The sequence below is a fragment of the Chiloscyllium punctatum genome, chromosome 12 (genome assembly GCF_047496795.1).
Source record: "Chiloscyllium punctatum isolate Juve2018m chromosome 12, sChiPun1.3, whole genome shotgun sequence".
Lineage (NCBI taxonomy): Eukaryota > Metazoa > Chordata > Chondrichthyes > Orectolobiformes > Hemiscylliidae > Chiloscyllium > Chiloscyllium punctatum.
The window spans coordinates 17,294,495-17,312,213 of NC_092750.1; the positions used below are offsets into that span (position 1 = coordinate 17,294,495).

The window sequence follows — 17,719 nt, forward strand, 5'->3', positions numbered from 1 at the left end:
GAAATATATTTCTTCCTAAAGGCAGGAATCCATCCAGAGATGTGTTTGAACACTTGCTCGTGACTAATTGTTGTAATATTGGTTGAGATCTGGAAGCTCTTTGGACTTTCTTCAATACCCACCATTGAAAAATGTGGAAGGGGAAACTGAAACAATAGAGGTTAGAAAGGATGCTGCAGATGCACTTTCTGATGAGAAAGTGATCAATCTTGGGCAATTTGAAAAACAAATGGTACAGAGCAATACCTCAATTATCTCATCAATGAAAGAGCAATGTTGAGGGCAAGCTGGTTCATCTTTATGACTAAGGAGGACAGGAGGAGATGTAGCAAAATTACAAAACATATTATTAAGAACGTGATTTCTTTCTTTCATAACTGGAGGAAACAATGCACACAATTTAGGTGTTTCACACTTAGGAAGAAGGGAGAATACTGTTGGAATAGGACAAAAATCACGAGCTAAGCCACCATATTTATTTTTGCAGTCGTATTTAGCAGATTTGTTGAAATTTGGAAACATGTATATTGACGAACTGTGTATATGGGGGAAAAGATACAGATGCCAAATCAATAACATGGTTAGATATTTTATGGGTTAATCCTGACAAGCCAGCTGGAGATCAATTTCGTAAATGATAATCAGCAGAATTAACCTGTATTACCAATAGGTCTCTTATCTCAACATACAAAGACAGATGAGAAACGATCTCTTAAACCTACAGCACCACACCCTTTGCTTCACAGGAGACATCGAAAATTCCAAAGCAAACAGTGGCAGCTGACAAGATTAAACATTGGAGATTTATCATTGTAATGCCCATCCACCCTCGCTAAACTGCTATCTTTCACAAATAATATGCGACTGCCATACTTGCAAGATATGATGCAGAATCACAGATGCAACAACCTGTACTAAGTGCACAACTCACTGAGCTATTATTTGATGTACACAAGTTCCAATATTTCCCTGCAGTGAAACAACAGACTTGCATTTAAATATGGTCTTTTGGCAACTCAAGACCATCTCAAAACACATTACTGTATTCTGTATACTTCAACTGCTCTTCAGTACTGCAAGAAAGGGGAGCATAGCAGCTAATTTATATTTAGCAAAATATTTACAAATAACAATGAGTTCAATGACTCAATCAACTGCTTTATGTAATGTTTATTCAGCGACATTTGTTGAGCAGGACACAAGACACTCTTGTGCTCTTCCTCCTGCTACTAATTTGGTTATGACCACCTGAGGTGGCAGACCGAGATGTCTATTTATGATTGGAGCCAACATCGGCCCCATCATGGCAGCACTGCCTCTGTACTGCACCAGAATGTCAGCCAGATTGCAGACTGAAGCCCATGGCTTAAACCCACAACATTCTGACTCAGTGGTAAAACTATTTCCGCTAAGAAAGCTTCATTATGCCTCAAGTTTCCAATCTCACTGACGTAAACAGCAAGTGGAGGATGGGTGAGGGCAGTCAGGCATTTTCATAAGACAAAAGTAGTCAAGTTGCATCCTACGACTTAATGCAAGGGTCTGCTCACGTATTTTGCTTTGGCTGGTACATGGTCACTTGCCCCCACATCAGATAGATTAATCTAATCTAAAGTTAGGCTAAGCAGCGAGGAAGTCACTTCCAAACCCCCCTGCTCACTTCGATGAATGCAGATCCAAACTCAACATTACAGAGGACAAAACAGCCTCATTCATTTTGTGAAATATTCACCCCTTCTGCTAATGGTACACAGTGGCAGCAGTGTACACAAGATAACACCCTCAATTCCCGAACCTCCAGGTCCATGACCTCCTAAAAAAATCAATAAAAGACGGAAACTTTCCTCATTACACCACTGTGGGTGTACTTGTAAAGATTCAAGTAGTCAGCTTATCACCTTCTCAATGGCAGTGATGGGAGCAACTGTTGCCCTTACAAGTGACGCACTCATCCTATGAAAGAATTCAAGAAAACTCAAATATCACAGCCGCAAGTCTATTTACAAGAGACTGGGCCTAGTTGGAAGCAAACCTTTTCCCATTCGGCTCAGATGCAACTTTGCACCTCCACTGAAAACCTTGCGCGTGATTTTTAAAACATTCATTCACGAGCTTTGGACATTCCTGACTAGACCAGCGTAGGGTTTCCCCTCACTCCCAGTTCTCGTTTTTCTAGGTGTCCTTGATGCCATACTCTGTCAGATGTTGCTTGATGTCAAGGGCAATCACTCTCACCTCTGGAGTCCAGCTCTTGAATCCATGTTTGGACCAAGGATGTCATAGAAGCATTGAAAATAGGTGCAGGCATAGCCTGCTTAGCCATTCAGGATGATCACGGCTGACCATGCAATTCAGTAGGCAGAAGTGGGTACTTTGTAAAAACAAGGACTGCAGATGCTGGTAACCAGAGTCTAGACTAGAGTGTTGCTGGAAAAGCACAACAGGTCAGGCAGCATCTGAGGACCAGGAAAAATCGATGTTTCGAGCAAAAGCCCTTCATCAGGAATAGAGCTATTCCTGCTCCTCGGATGCTGCCTGACCTGCTGTGCTTTTCCAGCACCACTCTAATCTTAACACATGCAATTCAGTACCCTGCTCCTGCTAACTCCCCATACCTGTTGATCCCTTTAGCCCAAGAACAATATCTAACTCTTTCAGGGAAACGTTCAACGTTTTCTGGTTTTCTCTTTACACTAAAGAAAGAAGAACAACACGTGCTTTTATATAGCCATCAGCACCACATTACCCATTTTCCTTAAATCCTTACAGCCTACATCATCAAATCTCTGTATAAATTTTAGTGACATACACCTTCAAACCTTCACCATCATTTCTCCGTACAATTACTTTTTATGTACATTCTCAATATTAGTCCCGAGAGTGAGGATAGTTAATTCCTCCAAATTCACAGTCTCCTGTACAAAGCTGCCTACTGATGTGGCCCATTTAGTAAGTAGAGACTATGGGTCACATGGGAATTGTAAGCACGTATTCAAGTTGTATTGCTCTGTTGCAAGGCCCATTGGTTTACCAACGTTCACACTGCAGTGACAACTTGAAAATAATCCTTCTAAATCAGAGCGTTCAAAAAATCAGTTTATCATTCAAGATAAGGCATTGTAAAGATCCCTCAGAAGAGCTTGTGTTTATGTTAAGAGTTATTAGTCTTTGGAAGTGAAGACTGCAGTTAGGTCATTGAACCCCTCTTTTAATCGTGCAGTCAGATGGAATGAAGTTCTGTCTAAATGCAAGCTCCAAGACTACTGAAGAAGCTCAAAAAAAAAGTCACTTATTTCCACAAGGACACAGTTGAGAAATCCCCCAATTACTTCCCTCTACAGCAAAAATCAGAAAATGTCTCCACTGCTGGTGTCTAAGTGTCAGGGCCTCAAGGAATCCCTCATTTTCATTTCTGCAGCAGGTTTCACTAAATCAGGGATATTCTGACCAATTCTTTTTTATATTTGTTGTAAATTACTCGTGTGCTAAGCTATTGTTCAAGATTAACAAGACTCTCTGGTTTCATTCATTTTTATTATCCTACACATACTATCCAAAAGCAGTGGAATGTTCCAGGGGGGAAAAATGACTTTTGCAGATGTTCTGTGAAACTGACTCTATAAAAATAGAGGAATAAAATCAAGGGAGTTTGTGGTTTGTGGGGGGCAGGGGAGCAGAATCTCACTACATTCAACGTCATAACTACATGAAACTGTTGCGACCATTGTGTGCCAGAATTTTAACAAAAAAGCAACAGCATTAATCAACATATTTGAAGTTCCTCATGATTAAGAGACATCTCGTCATTCTGCGAATGCCTGACTTCATCTTGGAATCCAACCCAAGCACACAACGTGCAGTTCCTCCTGCCTCAGAATCAGCCTGCACCTTCATCACCATAGAAACAACCAAACTGGGAAGACAGAGAAAACATCCAGCAAGTGGCAGCACTACAGTAACTACTTATTAACCATGGAATAGGCTTTGTATTACCCTGCAACAAGATTTTTGCATCATTCAAGATCAGTAGTTCTTGGCAGAAGTCCTTCTCTTTAAGAAAACAAATTAACAGCTCACCATGAAGCGTAATAATGTTCAATTATTTGAGTCATTTCACATTGACAGTTCCCACAATGCTCTCAAGTCCCAGGTTTCATCCTTAGTCTGTGCTGGGTTCATTTGTCATAACACTGCACAACGTGGAAGGATTGTTGGATGAGGGAAAACTAATTCAGTCTTCCAATTCCCGATATCTAGCCATTAAGGCAATTGAATATGCCTCTATTTAGGAGTTTCAGAATTCCATTTGCTTGCATTTCTTAAAAAACCCTTCTCTACTTGCATTTCGCCTTTAAATATTGGTGCACCTACATCTGAGGTCTTCATTAGTGCACTCTTCAAAACTGCATCATTTTACTTATACCGGTGCCCTTTGCTCCTATCAAAGCGTATCACTTCATACGTCTGTTACATTGAATCTGTTATTTGCCTATCCATCACGTGTATGAAGGCTATTGCCATTTTCCTTGTTGCTTGCTACATTTGAATTTTGATCTTGTGACCTATATCTATTAATAATCTGGATTTGTGTCTATCAGAAGTAGCAGTGGTCATAATAGTGATCCCTGGAGAACAGAACCACACGCCTTCCTTTCAATGGAACAGAACTACAACCACTATCCTCTATGTCAGCCCTTCAACCAACTTTATATTCATGCATGTCGCTTTGATCCTATGGTGTACTCTGTACTCAGACTTCTTTTGAAAGTCCACATCCAAGTTGACAGCACAATATTGGTCAAAGAATGCAACCGTGGGAGGCACGGTGGTTAGCACTGCTGCGTCACAGTGCCAGGGACCCCAGTTCGATTCCTGCTTTGGGCGACTGTCCGTGTGGAGTCTGCATATTCTGGAAGTAGGTTTGCTCACTCTGAGCAGGAAGGTTCATTTTCAGACACTCAGATGTTACCTCCCATACTAGGTAACATCTTCAGTGAGCCTCTGGATGAGGCTTCATCAGGAGGCTCACTGAAGAGGTTACCTAGTAGGGTGACAAAACGTCTGAAAACAAACCTTCCAGCTCAGCAAGCAAACCTATATCCAGAACCTCAACCTGACCTCCAAATCTTCTCAAAACTCATTTGCAAATTCTCCCAATATCTGCATGGATTTGGTCCGGTTTCCTCCCACAATCCAAAGATGTGCAGGTTAGGTGAATTGTCCATGCTAAATTGCCCATTGTGTTACGCACATTAATGCGTTGTAGGGGAATGGGTCTGGATGGGTTACTCTTCAGAGGGTCGGTGTGGACTGGTTGGGCCAAACGGCCTGTTTCCAAACTGTAGGGAATCTAATCTAAAAACCCAAGTTGGTCACATATGTCCCTACAACGAGTCAATGCTGGCTTTCATTTCTCAGGCTATACATTTCCAGGCATAACTGGTGAAGCTACCAAACAGGCCTACTTGCATGCCAAACAGCATAAACTGCAAGTAATCGACATGAGCTTAGTGATGCCAAAATCAATGTATCAGATTGAAGCTCTGCAGTCCCAACACATCCAGCAGTGAATGGTGGTGGACAAGTAAACAACTCCATGGAAGAGGTGGTTCCACAAATATCTCCATCCTCAACGATGGAAGAGCCTAGCACAATGTAAAAGATAAGGGTGAAGCTTTTATAACAGTTTTCAGCCACAAGTACAAGTTGTGACACCTCTTGGCCTCCTCCAGCATTAAAAATGCTAATTTGATTCACTCCACATGATATCATGTAACAGGAGGAGGAAATGAATACTGCAAACTCTATTGGCCCTGATAACATTCTGGCAATAGCACTGAAACCTGTGCTCCAGAACTTATCACTCCCCTAGCCATGCTGTTCCAGTCCAGTTCCATCACAGTTCCAACAATATGGAACATTGCTCGCATATGTCCCGCACACAAAAAGCAGGACAACTCCAACCTGACCAATTATCGCCTCATCAGTCTACTCTCAATCATCAGTAAAGTGATGGAAGGTGTCATCAACAGTGCTAACAAGCACTCCTGCTCAGTAATGTCCAGCTTGGGTTCAGCCAGGGCCACTCAGATCCTGTCCTCATTACAGCCTTGGTTTAAATTTGGACAACAAAGCTGGATTCCAGAGGTGAGGTGAGTGAGACAGCCCTTGACATCAGAGCTGCATTTGACAGAGGTTGGCATCAAGAAGCCCAAGCAAAACTGAAATCAGTGGGTATCAGGGAACAAACACTCTGCTGGTTGGAGTCATATCTGGCAGAAAGGAAGGTGGTTGTGGTTGTTGGAGGTCAGTCATCTCAACTGCAGGAATTCCACAGGGTAACGTCTTAAGCCCAATCATCTTCAGCTGTTTCATCAATGACCATCCCTCCATCATAAAGTCAGGAGTAGAGATATTTGCCAATTATTGCACAATATTCAGCACCGTTCATGCTCAGATACTGAAGCCGCCCATGATAAAATACTACAAGATTTGGACAACATCCAGGTTTGGGCCGACAAATGTCAATTAACATTCACACCACACAAATTCCAGGCAATGACCATCGCCAATAAGTGACAGGGTCTAGATTAGTGTGGTGCTGGAAAAGTACAACAGGTCAGGCAGCAGAGGAGCAGGAAAATCGATGTTTCGGGCAAAAGCCCTTCATCAGGCTCTATTCCTGATGAAGAGCTTTTGCCTGAAACTTCGATTTTCCTGCTCCTCGGATGCTGCCTGACCTGCTGTGCTTTTCCAGCACCACTCTAATCTAGAATCTGGTTTCCAGCATCTGCAGTCCTTGTTTTTACCCAATAAGTGACAGTCTAACCATTGCCCCTTGACATTCAATGGCATTACCATCACTGAATCCCCCACTATCATCCTGGCAGTTACCACTGACCAGAAACTCTACTGGACTCGCCACACACTCCTCACTTGATTGGCATCACATTCACAAGCATCTACTCCCTCCACACTGACCCTCAGTACCAGCAGTGTGTACCAACTACACGATCCTTAGATAGTGTGAGATTAAAAAAAAGAGTTATTTTGTGCTGCTGACCTGCAAGAAATTGAATGCCCTAGGGTAGGGTGGTGTGTTTTGGTCTTATAGGTGGAATGTGGGAGGCTTAGGTTCCCATCCCTTGCCATTTATGAATGATTTATATTTTTTAATCTCCTATTCAGAAATCAATAAGAACATTACAGTTGGAATTTGACTACTCCCCTATACGATAGTTACAAAAAATACAACTCACACCAGATCTGGCCATTAAGGGATGATTGGCATTACATTGTTTCTGGAGGTGAGATGGTCACTGCATTGTATCTTGAGTGGCATGTGACTGAGGGAGTGGCTCGGGGCTGTCTTGTGAGCATTACTAACTGTGATGTAAGAATTTTGTATAAAGGAAGGTCTGTTTCCTTTGTTCAGGGAGAGCTTTTGCCATGACCCCGTAAGCCCTGTGAGATAAAGGTTCCTCCAGCAAGAGCTTCCCTAGACACGCCTCGCAAGCAATGTGAGGAGCTTTCAGGGTTTCTCAAAGTTTGTACTGTGCTTAATAAATTTTGCTTCTTCACAGAAGTTGCATCAACTGCATAAAAACCTCAAAAAAGGAACCTAACATTAGCATTTCAAAAAACCCACAACCACTTCCACGTAGAAGGACAAGGGCAGCAGATATATGGCAACACCGCCACCTGGAAGATCCCCCCCCCCTCCCCCCAACCCCGAATTCATTCACCATCCCGAGAAATATACTGCTGTTCATTTAGTGTTGCTTGGTCAATATTCTGGAATTCCCTCCAAGGCATTGTGGGTATACCCACAGCACATGGACTGCAGTGGTTCAATAAGGCAGCCCAACAGTATCTTCTCAAGGCTAACCAGGGGTAGGCAATATGCCAGCACAGCCAGTGATGCCAGGTCCCACGAGTCAATTATTTAAAAGATTTTTGTCACATACTTGTCTTGAAAACATTCCCTGCTCTGATGCTGAAAGTAATTGAACTGTAATTGCTGAGATTCTCTCTTCATTCCTAGGGTTAACAATTGCAAATCTCAAGTTGGCACCACACCCATATTCAGACAGAATTGAAAGATGGTCAGCAGAACTTCCACACTTGCTCTCCTTAGCAGTAGATACCTCCCATCCTGGCCTCTCCATTTTGCGTATTGTTAGACTTTGACAAACCACATCATTGTCTTTTTACACTGCATTAGCAAAGAATTGTGTAACATGGTAGCAATGTGTGCTTCAAACATATGCACATTTGTAATCAAGCCATTGGAAACCCTGATATAGCAGGCAGTGAAGAAAACGAATGGCATGCTGACCTTCATAAAAAGAGGAATTGAGTATAGGAGCAAAAGGAGGTCCTTCTGCAGCTGTACAAGGCCCTGGGTGAGACCGCACCTGGAGTATTCTATGCAGTTTTGGTCTCCAAATTTAAGGACGGACATTCTGGCTACTAAGGGACTGCAGCATAGGTTCACAAGGTCAATTCCTGGAATGGCGGGAATATCATATGTTGAAAGATTGAAGCGACTGGGCTTGTGTACACTTGAGTTTAGAAGGATGAGAGAGGATCTGATTGAAACGTATAAGATTATTAAAGGATTGGACACCCTGGAGGCAGGAAGCATGTTTCCGCTGATGGTAAGCCCAGAACCAGAGGACACAGTTTAAAAATAAGGGGTAGGCCATTTAGAACAGAGTTGAGGAGAAACTTCTTCACCCAGAGAGTGGTGGATATATGGAATGCTCTGCCCCAGAAGGCAGTGGAGGCCAAGTCTCTGGATACTTTCAAGGAAGACATGGATAGAGCTCTTAAAGATAGTGGAATCAAGGATTATGGGATAATGCAGGAACAGGATACTAATTGTGGATGATCAGCCATGATCGTAATGAATGGTGGTGCTGGCTCGAATGGCCAATTCCTACACCTATCGTCTATTTTAGTCAAGATTAGAGTGGTGCTGGGAAAGCATAGCAGGTTAGGCAGCATCTGAGGATCAGGAAAAGTCCTTTTTGAGGAATGAGGCAGGGAGCCTCCAGGGTGGAGAGATAAATGGGAGGGGGGCGGGGGGTAGGGCTGCGCTGAGAGTGCAATAGTGGATGGAGGTGGGGACAAAAGTGATAGGTCAGAGAGTAGGGTGGTTCGGATAGATGGGAAGGAAGATTGGCAGGTAGGATAGGTCATGAGGATGGTCCTGAGCTGGCAGGTTGGAACTGAGGTAAGGTGGGGGTGGGGGGGAGGGAATGAGGAAACCGGTGAAGTCGACATTGATGCCCTGGGGTTGAAATGTGCCGAGGTGGAAGATGAGGCGTTCTTCCTCCAGGTGTCGGGTGGTGAGGGAGCGGCGGTGGAGGTGGCCCAGGACCTGTATGTCCTTGACAGAGTGGGAGGGGAAGTTGAAGGTGGGTTGATTGGCGTGGGTGTCCTGGAGATCTTCCCTAAAACGCTCTGCGAGAAGGCGTCCAGTCTCCCCAATGTAAAGGAGACTGCATCAGGAGCAATGGATACAATAAATGACATTGGTGGATGTGCAGGTGAAACTTTGATGGATGTGGAAGGCTCCTTTGGATGGAGGTGAGGGAGGTGGTGTGGGTGCAGGTTCTGCAATTCCTGCAAGTGGCAGGGGAAGGTGCCAGGAGGGGAGGGTGGGTCGTTGGGGGGGCGTGGACCTGACCAGGTAGTCACGGAGGAAACTGTCTTTGCGAAAAGTGGATAGGGGTGCACCTTCAAGTTAATTGCATTGTGATGCCAAGAGATGAGGTTGCAACATGCAAATGGCCATTCGTCAGCAGAAAACAGAGTACTGATCATTAACTGATTCCAGCACATTGCGCTTCATGGACAAACCTAAACTGCTAGCAGGTGAAAAATGTGTTTACTTGGCTGAATCTCTTAACTAATCAATCAGATACACACACACACAGCTGTTTCCTAGTTATAGGAGCCAGTGGCCAAAAGTTAGAAAAGCAGTGAATGCAGCCAATTTTTTGAGAGTTAAATGCACATCATTCCCACAGCTTCCTCAAATCTGACAGTTTCTCCTCAACTGGGCTCCTTGATGATGAAAATAGTTTTCCAATTTTTTTTTTAAACAAAAGATTCCCAACTGGAGTGGACAAGTTAATTTTGATGTCTTATCCTATTCCCGCGCAACATCCTGCTTTGATTTCAATGATTAAATACACCAAGGAGAGGATGCTGGAGAGGATAGAGAATTCAACAAGATGCTGCTTACAGAGTAAATACAAATTCAGAGACAGCTTGAAAAAAATTGGGCCTTTTATCATCAGAACAACAGAGAATACAGAATGATATAACAGAACATGTACAAACGCTTTGAGCAGACTGGAGGAAGGCCATGTCCATTATGGGACAAATTGAGACAGGAGACTGTAGATGTGAGATTAAAGTCAAGGAACAGAACACAACAACCATCTTTCTCTAGAAGCATTGGAGGAACTTTTATTACTGCTAATTTGGGAATCAAACGTTATAGAAACAAAATCAATTGCAAATTTAAGATCTTAATGGGAGATTCTTGACATTAGCTTTGAATGCATGAGTAAAAAATATTTTCTATCCTTCAGTGTAGACTTCCACTCCTGAGTGATTAGAAGCAGCTCTCCAGTGTTCCCATGCATATTCTTTTTATGATACTTCAGTGGTTCCTAGGTAATGCTCCTGGAAAGAGCACCAAATACCAGCCCGCTCTTGTTCTTGTCCAGTATCTGCCCATGCATTTTCTAACAGAGGCCATTCCCAAGCCTGATCAGGCTGAGGGCAGCCATAGCACTCAAGACATAACTCTGATGAGCTCATAATTTGAGTGACATTTACTCACCCTGTTCCTAACTCCTGCAACAAATATGCTGCTTAAGACTATACCTCAAATGAGAAGGAGCAGCCTATTGTCTACGTAATTGATTCAGGAGAGTTCCAATTGTAGTTCCACAATGTCTGTACCATACACTCATTTATTATTGCTTTCAGAGTTGTTTAACTGCATCTGTGGAGGTTATCAATGCCACCAGCAACAAGTAGTAAAGGTAGTTTTCCTTCTCACCATTTTCCATGGTGGTGAGTGGGCAGATAAACTGTTCAGGACGTGAGGACTGCAGATGTTGGAGATCGGAGTCAAGATGTGGTGCTGGAAAAGCGCAGATCAGGCAGCATCCGAGGAGCAGGAGAATCGAAGTTCTGGGCAAAATCCCTTCATCAGGAATGAGGTCTCATTCCTGATTAAGGGCTTTTGCCCAGAACTTTGATTCTCCTACGCCTCGGATGCTGCCTGACCTGTTGTGCTTTTCCAGCACCACACTCGAGTCTAGGAGAGTAGTTGAGTCAGGAAACCTCACAACCATTAAAAATTAATCAGATAAGTACCTGAAATATTATAACATTCAAACTAATGGGCCTAGTGCTGAAAAGTAGCGCTAGTATAGATTTAGTGTATTTTTGGTGGTACAGACCCAATGGGCCGAAGGGCCTTTTCTGTGATTCTAATTAACATTTGTTTCTTGCTGGTCAAGTCATTTGCAATTATAAATGAAGTTAACTCAGGGCTTGACGACTGAAGTTTATTTTTGGTTACGCTCTTGTTAAAATAAGTACACTCCTGATGTCATAGATTCAGTCATAGAGATGTACAGCATGGAAACAGACCCTTCAATCCAACCTGTCCATGCTGACCAGATATCCCAACCCAATCTAGTCCCACCTACCAGCACCCAGCCCATATCCCTCCAAACCCTTCTTATTCATATACCCACCCAAATGCCTTTTAAATGTTGCAATTGTACCAGCCTCTACCACTTCCTCTGGCAGCTCATTCCATACATGTACCATCCTCTGCATGAAGTAGTTGCCCCTTAGATCTCTTTTATAGCTTTCCCCTCTCACCCTAAACCTATGCCGACTCGTTCTGGACTCCCCACCCCCAGGGAAAATACCTCTAGATAGTACATGTCCCTCCCTACTGATCAAAATCTATTTCCATCTTCACCTCTGTCCCTTACTGTAACACTCGTCTATGCTCCAATCAGCTCACAGTTAGGCTTCTCCAAACATTTTCAGCCCTTTGACCTTCAACTTACCTGAAACATCACTACAATCCCATGCTGTGTTTTGTTTGCCTTTCACAACTGTACTCACGAGCTCCAATGCAATGACGGAGAGACGTTTCCCTCCCTCGAAGGCCTGGAGTCTCAGTACAAGCGGTAGGCCATTTAGCATCGAGAGGAAGGCTGTAGAGCCTTAGCAATTCAAAATGTTCAAGACACAGCTTAATAAGCTTGCAAAATTAAAAGATGCCAAGGAATATGGAGATAGTGAGAGAAAATGGCATTGAGGTACAGGCTAAATGGCAGAACATGTTCAGTAAGGCCAATTGGCTTATTCTGTTCCTGTTTCTTATTTCCCGATGCGTCTCCTACCACCATATCATAATCTGTAGAACCTTCAACCATAGCTTCTCATTCAAATTGGCTTATTTGTTTCCAAAGTAATCTTAAAATGACTGTCGAATGATGCAACCAACTCTGATTTCTCAGTGTCTGCTCTCCTTTGAGACACTTTACTCCTACGCTAAAATCACCAAGTTGAAATTGGCAATGGATCTTGCTCACTGACCTTGAATGCGATGCATATTTGACATTTTAAATCTGGCTGATGACCAAACAGAAGACTGAATTTAGATGATTCAGGAAAAATAATGTTTACTTTCTCATTCAATATCACCGCCATATCCTGTACAACGTTTAAACCCCCTGAAACAGAGACAAATTAGCATCTCAAAGTTATTTCAGAACAACCAGGTTTCAGGAAACTTGCCAAGTGGTATATTGTCAGTGGTGCCCCAATTTACTAGGCATTGAGTTAATAAAACTTATCTGACAAACTACCCATCTGTTGAGATGTCCAAATATTCATCAGCCTAATAAATTAACTTCCGTATCTTTATTCACTACAGCAATTAAGAGCTTTTTTATCATGAATTTGAAACAAGTAATGGCTTTAATTATATTCACTGGCAACAGAGTAACTTGCTGCATTATATGCTTGTAGGTGCTTGCAAGAAATGCAAAAGGCAAAGAATTTATTACTGGTCATCTAGCTAGCAAGGAAATGGCAAAGGGATATAATCAATGTCGTGCAAAGGAACACAGGGTGCAAATAAGTACAGTACAAATAGATAATTTGACGGCCTGCAAGTATCTGATAGATAAAGACTTATACAGTTGGTGTTCCTTCCATTCTCCACCTCTATATTCTCCCAAATTTCATACAGTCTGACAATTTTGATTGCGAAAATGATAATTGGATTCTAACAACACAACACTCAGTTTTCATTAATTACTTAAAGCCTTCACACAGTTAAATAAACGTTGGCTATTCTAACAGAAAGGAGTGTAATGACTGTACACAAAGCACAGATGAAGCACTGAATCTGCTGCTATGTTTCGCTACTATTTTGATCAAACTTCCTTTTCAGTGCCCAATTGTCACTGTGACATGATTTCAAACAAAATAACTTTTTGGCCCCCATTGCTTTGTTTCTTTGCCTCAAGTATCCTTTCCATCAGATTTGTAAATTGATCTGAAAGGCATTATCTAGCTACACTGAGCCAGCACCAGTAGAATTAGTCAGGGTGTATTACGAAGAACCTTTTATTAAATAAATTAGCTGCAGTTATAATGAGGCAATTTATGGTTCTGTAATCAGGTAATTATAGCACTAAGCTTCAAAATGATAAATCCCTTTAGACGGTAAAACTTAGGAAAGGAAAGGCACATGTTTAGACCTGCCTGCTCACACCAGATAAACACACAAGTCAAGTTGTTACAATCATTTATTTATCACTCTTGAAACCAGGATAATACTTCTGAGAAAAATCAACCACCGTGGGATTTTTGTTTCCTCGGCTAAACCAATTATTACTGATTTAACTTCATTAGAGCTAAAAGTGTTTACCAATTAATGACAAGATTAACAGAAGCTGAATGTATTCTTTACTCTCCATAATCATGGCTGAGGGATCCCAACCCATGCATTCAGAATGACTTCTTCATGATTAGTTGTCACAATTAAGGGTAAACATCAGGAGATTTAATTTTTAAGCTTTCTTACCTCTTTAACTTTCACATTATAAGTGAGGCTGATGCATTTATCAAATATTTCAAGTACCACAGAACTATGAAGTTTGCCGATTAATTGTCAGTGAGATTCTTTATTGTTACTTCTCTTGAACACAGATGCATTTACATCAAAGCTGTGGCAGTTTTCCTCCCAGAGGATGTTAGGAAAATAACTGGGCTTTTTGATTTCACAAATTGCTATTGTGGAATATAAACTCAACTTCTGAATTGCTGGCCCAGTAAACTGCTCTGTATTATGTATGTACGCACGTACAAATATATGAATTAGAGTAGGCCATACAGTCCTTGAGCCTGTTCTGCAATTCAATAAGGTCATGGTTGATCTGAATGTAGCCTGAACACCACCATGTTGCCTAACACTGTATGACTCTAATTCCTTGTCCACCAAGTTGTTCTCTACCTTTGCCTTAAAAACATTCAATGACTCTCTTCACCAAAGAGCAATGGAGATAGAGTTGCGCACACACACCACCTTTTGGGGAAAAAACAATTGTCAATCTTAAATGGGAGACTACTTATTTTTAAACTATGTCCCCTAGTTCTAGTCTCTACTACAAGGAGAAACAAGTTCTCAGCATCCAACCTGCCAAGCCCCCTCAAACAGATTTTAAATATCCCCCTTTTTTTTGAAAACTCCAACAGAGAGGCATCCTCCCCAACCTTCCCTCACAAAAAGTCAATTTTTCACATCCAAAGTGACTCATCTTCAGAACTACTTCAGACATGTCTTGAAGAGCCATGAGTCACACCAAACTGATGTTATTTCTCTTTCCACAGAAGCTGCAAAACCTGTTGAACTTCTCCAGCACTTTCCACTTCTTTATGATTTAACATTACCACCAAGGCCATGAGCTCTTGTGTTGGAAACACTGATGTGGAACCTTGTCAAATGCCTTCCAGAAATCTACATTCAAATGTTTCATTTTATCCACGTTAATTGATATTTGTTCAAAGTGCTCTAATAAATTAGCCAACCAGAATTTCACTTTTACAAAACTATGTTGACACTTCCTGACTGCATCAACATTTTGCAAGTTCCCTGCTATACTTCCTTAAGAATAGATTCCTACATTTTCTCCAGGACAGATGATAAACTAATTGACCAGTAAGTTCCAGCTTCCTATCTCCCTCTTCTCTTGAATAGATGTATTTGCTATTTACCAATCTGATGGAAACTAAGACATTTTGGAAAATGCAATCTACTGCATCGACTATCCCAAATGGATGAATCTGGGGACTTGTCACCTTTTCGTCCTAATCATTTTCTCATTCTTACTCACTTCTGGTGAATGCAATTGCTAAATTCTTCCCTCCATTTCACTTCTTGATGCCCTTATGCTGGAATATTGTTATTTGCAACCTTTTATTCCATTTTTGCAATCTCTGTTGGTGCAAATCTGTACTCCCAGTCCTTCCTGCAATCCACTGATTATCACAGTCCTTATTGTTAACATTGCTCTTTTACTTTGTTTTTTTCCTTGATTTATCGCTTCTTCCCATAGATTCCTCACTCCACTATTTAATTTATAGCTCTCTCTACTGCCCTAGACTTACCACAACACAAGCCCCAGGAATGGTGTAGGTGAAAAATCTGTCCCCTCAGTACTACATCAGGGCACCATGAACTGCAATTCATTTCTCCCACACCATTCTTCTAACCATTCATTTATCTCAGAATCATACTCACTCTTTGCCAATATGTTCATGGCTAAGGTAATAATCTGGACATTATTAACTTTGAGGTACCCCTTTTAAATTTAGCTCCTAGTTGCTCATATTTACCAAGTAGAACCCTCTTCCCCGTCTTGTGTTGTGGATCACAAACATTAGATCTTCCTATTTCTAACTGCAACTTAATTTGCTGCTCAGAGAAGATATCCTGAACCCTGACATCAGGCAAGCAACACAACCTTCCAAATTCTAGATCTCAAAATTGCAGAGAACTGTGCTTATTGTGCTGACGATACTGTCCCCCACCACTACTACATGGCCCCTGCTCCTGCTTCATGGCTTCCGTTACCATGGGCACTTTGCTCACCCACCTTGGTGTCCCACACAGGGTGCAAACATCTCAAATATCCTGGACAATCACAAAAGCTGAGGCACATTCCACTTTGCCTTCCTTGATTGCCTCACATGTAGTCACACCCTTATGCTCCTCCCAAGTCAGAAGTCATCCTATCGTTGGTGTTTCCTTGCCAACAATGGATTTCTTATTTATCATTGCAGAGAGCTTCTTCCACATCAATAAACAGATCAGTTCATTTGCAAATACACACTTCAAAACAAGGTACATCTATAAACAACAAAACAAGAACAGTCCAGTGAAACTATACAAAGCAAAGCAATTGTTTATTACAAAACAGCATTCCCTGGGCTCTTCTCCCCACCTGCATTCATCTCATCACAGCACAGCATGATAGATAGTATTTGTTTCATACCAAATCACCTAGTTGACAGTAAATGTTGATTTGCTGTTTCTTTACTAATTGTTAATAATAATATCAGAACTGCATCTAGGATGCAGGTTACAGGAACAGACCCTGACTCACTCCACCCAGTGGGAGAGTCACTTCAGTTCTCAACCTACTCAGCCCTGACAAGTGATCTATGAACCGGTAGCAAGTTTCCGCTGGGCTGAGCAGTTTTGAATTCACATGGATCTTTTGTGGGATATTTGGCATAACATTTCTATCAGGTTAACACCATCACTAAAATAGCAAGGAGGAAATTTGACATTATCTTATCCATTACACCACTGTAACATTTTCTATGCATCATTTTGTAGTCCATGTAATTACGTTGTACAGTGATTTGAAAGGATACGCTGCACATGGAATTTTCTGCAATTAACAATGTATTTACTGATTAAATTTGCAGCAATTAATTCATTATCATCTGTCTCATTGCACAATTATCACCCAACAAGGTCACAAAAAATACTGTTCCATTTGCAGTTAAAAACCATCAACACAACACATCTGAAAATTAAGTAGTACCCTCAACTTCCTACAATTCAACAATTCCTTGCGCACTGCCGAAAAAAGACATTTTGTCAAAGTTTCTTCTCCTGCAGTCAAGAGAAAAATACCAAATTAGAGGATAAAAATCAACAGTTATACTGTATGAGATGTGTGCGCTGATTGGTTGGCAAATGGATTGCTGGCAGGGGCAGTGCCACGGAGAATGCACCAATTAATGACGATCAGCAAATAACAGCCAGGCTTTGTTCACATTTCAAACCAAGTTGACTCAGATTGCTTTGGACATTATCCCGAGACATGAACCATCGCTCTTTTGAACGAAATCATCTGGACTAAAACTAGAGTTCAAAAGTTAATCCTGAAACAATCTAAAAAGGTGCCGACTTTAAACCATAAGCTGACAGCCATACAAAGAAAAAGGTGCAAACTTAAAATCTTGATTTGCAGAACCAGCTTCTGTCAGATAAGCAGCAAATGGAGTGCTCCAACTGGGTTTTACAATGGTAACCAAAGAGGGGCAGTACCACCTGATGAAGGAGCAGCGCTCCGAAAGCTAGTGC

General features: G+C 41.8%; 1 protein-coding gene across 1 annotated transcript in view; it reads right to left on the reverse strand.

Moving 5' to 3' along the window:
- Nucleotides 1-17,719, reverse strand: part of LOC140483631 (guanine nucleotide-binding protein G(i) subunit alpha-2) — a 241,975-nt gene that overhangs the window by 64,497 nt on the left and 159,759 nt on the right. The window lies entirely within an intron of this gene.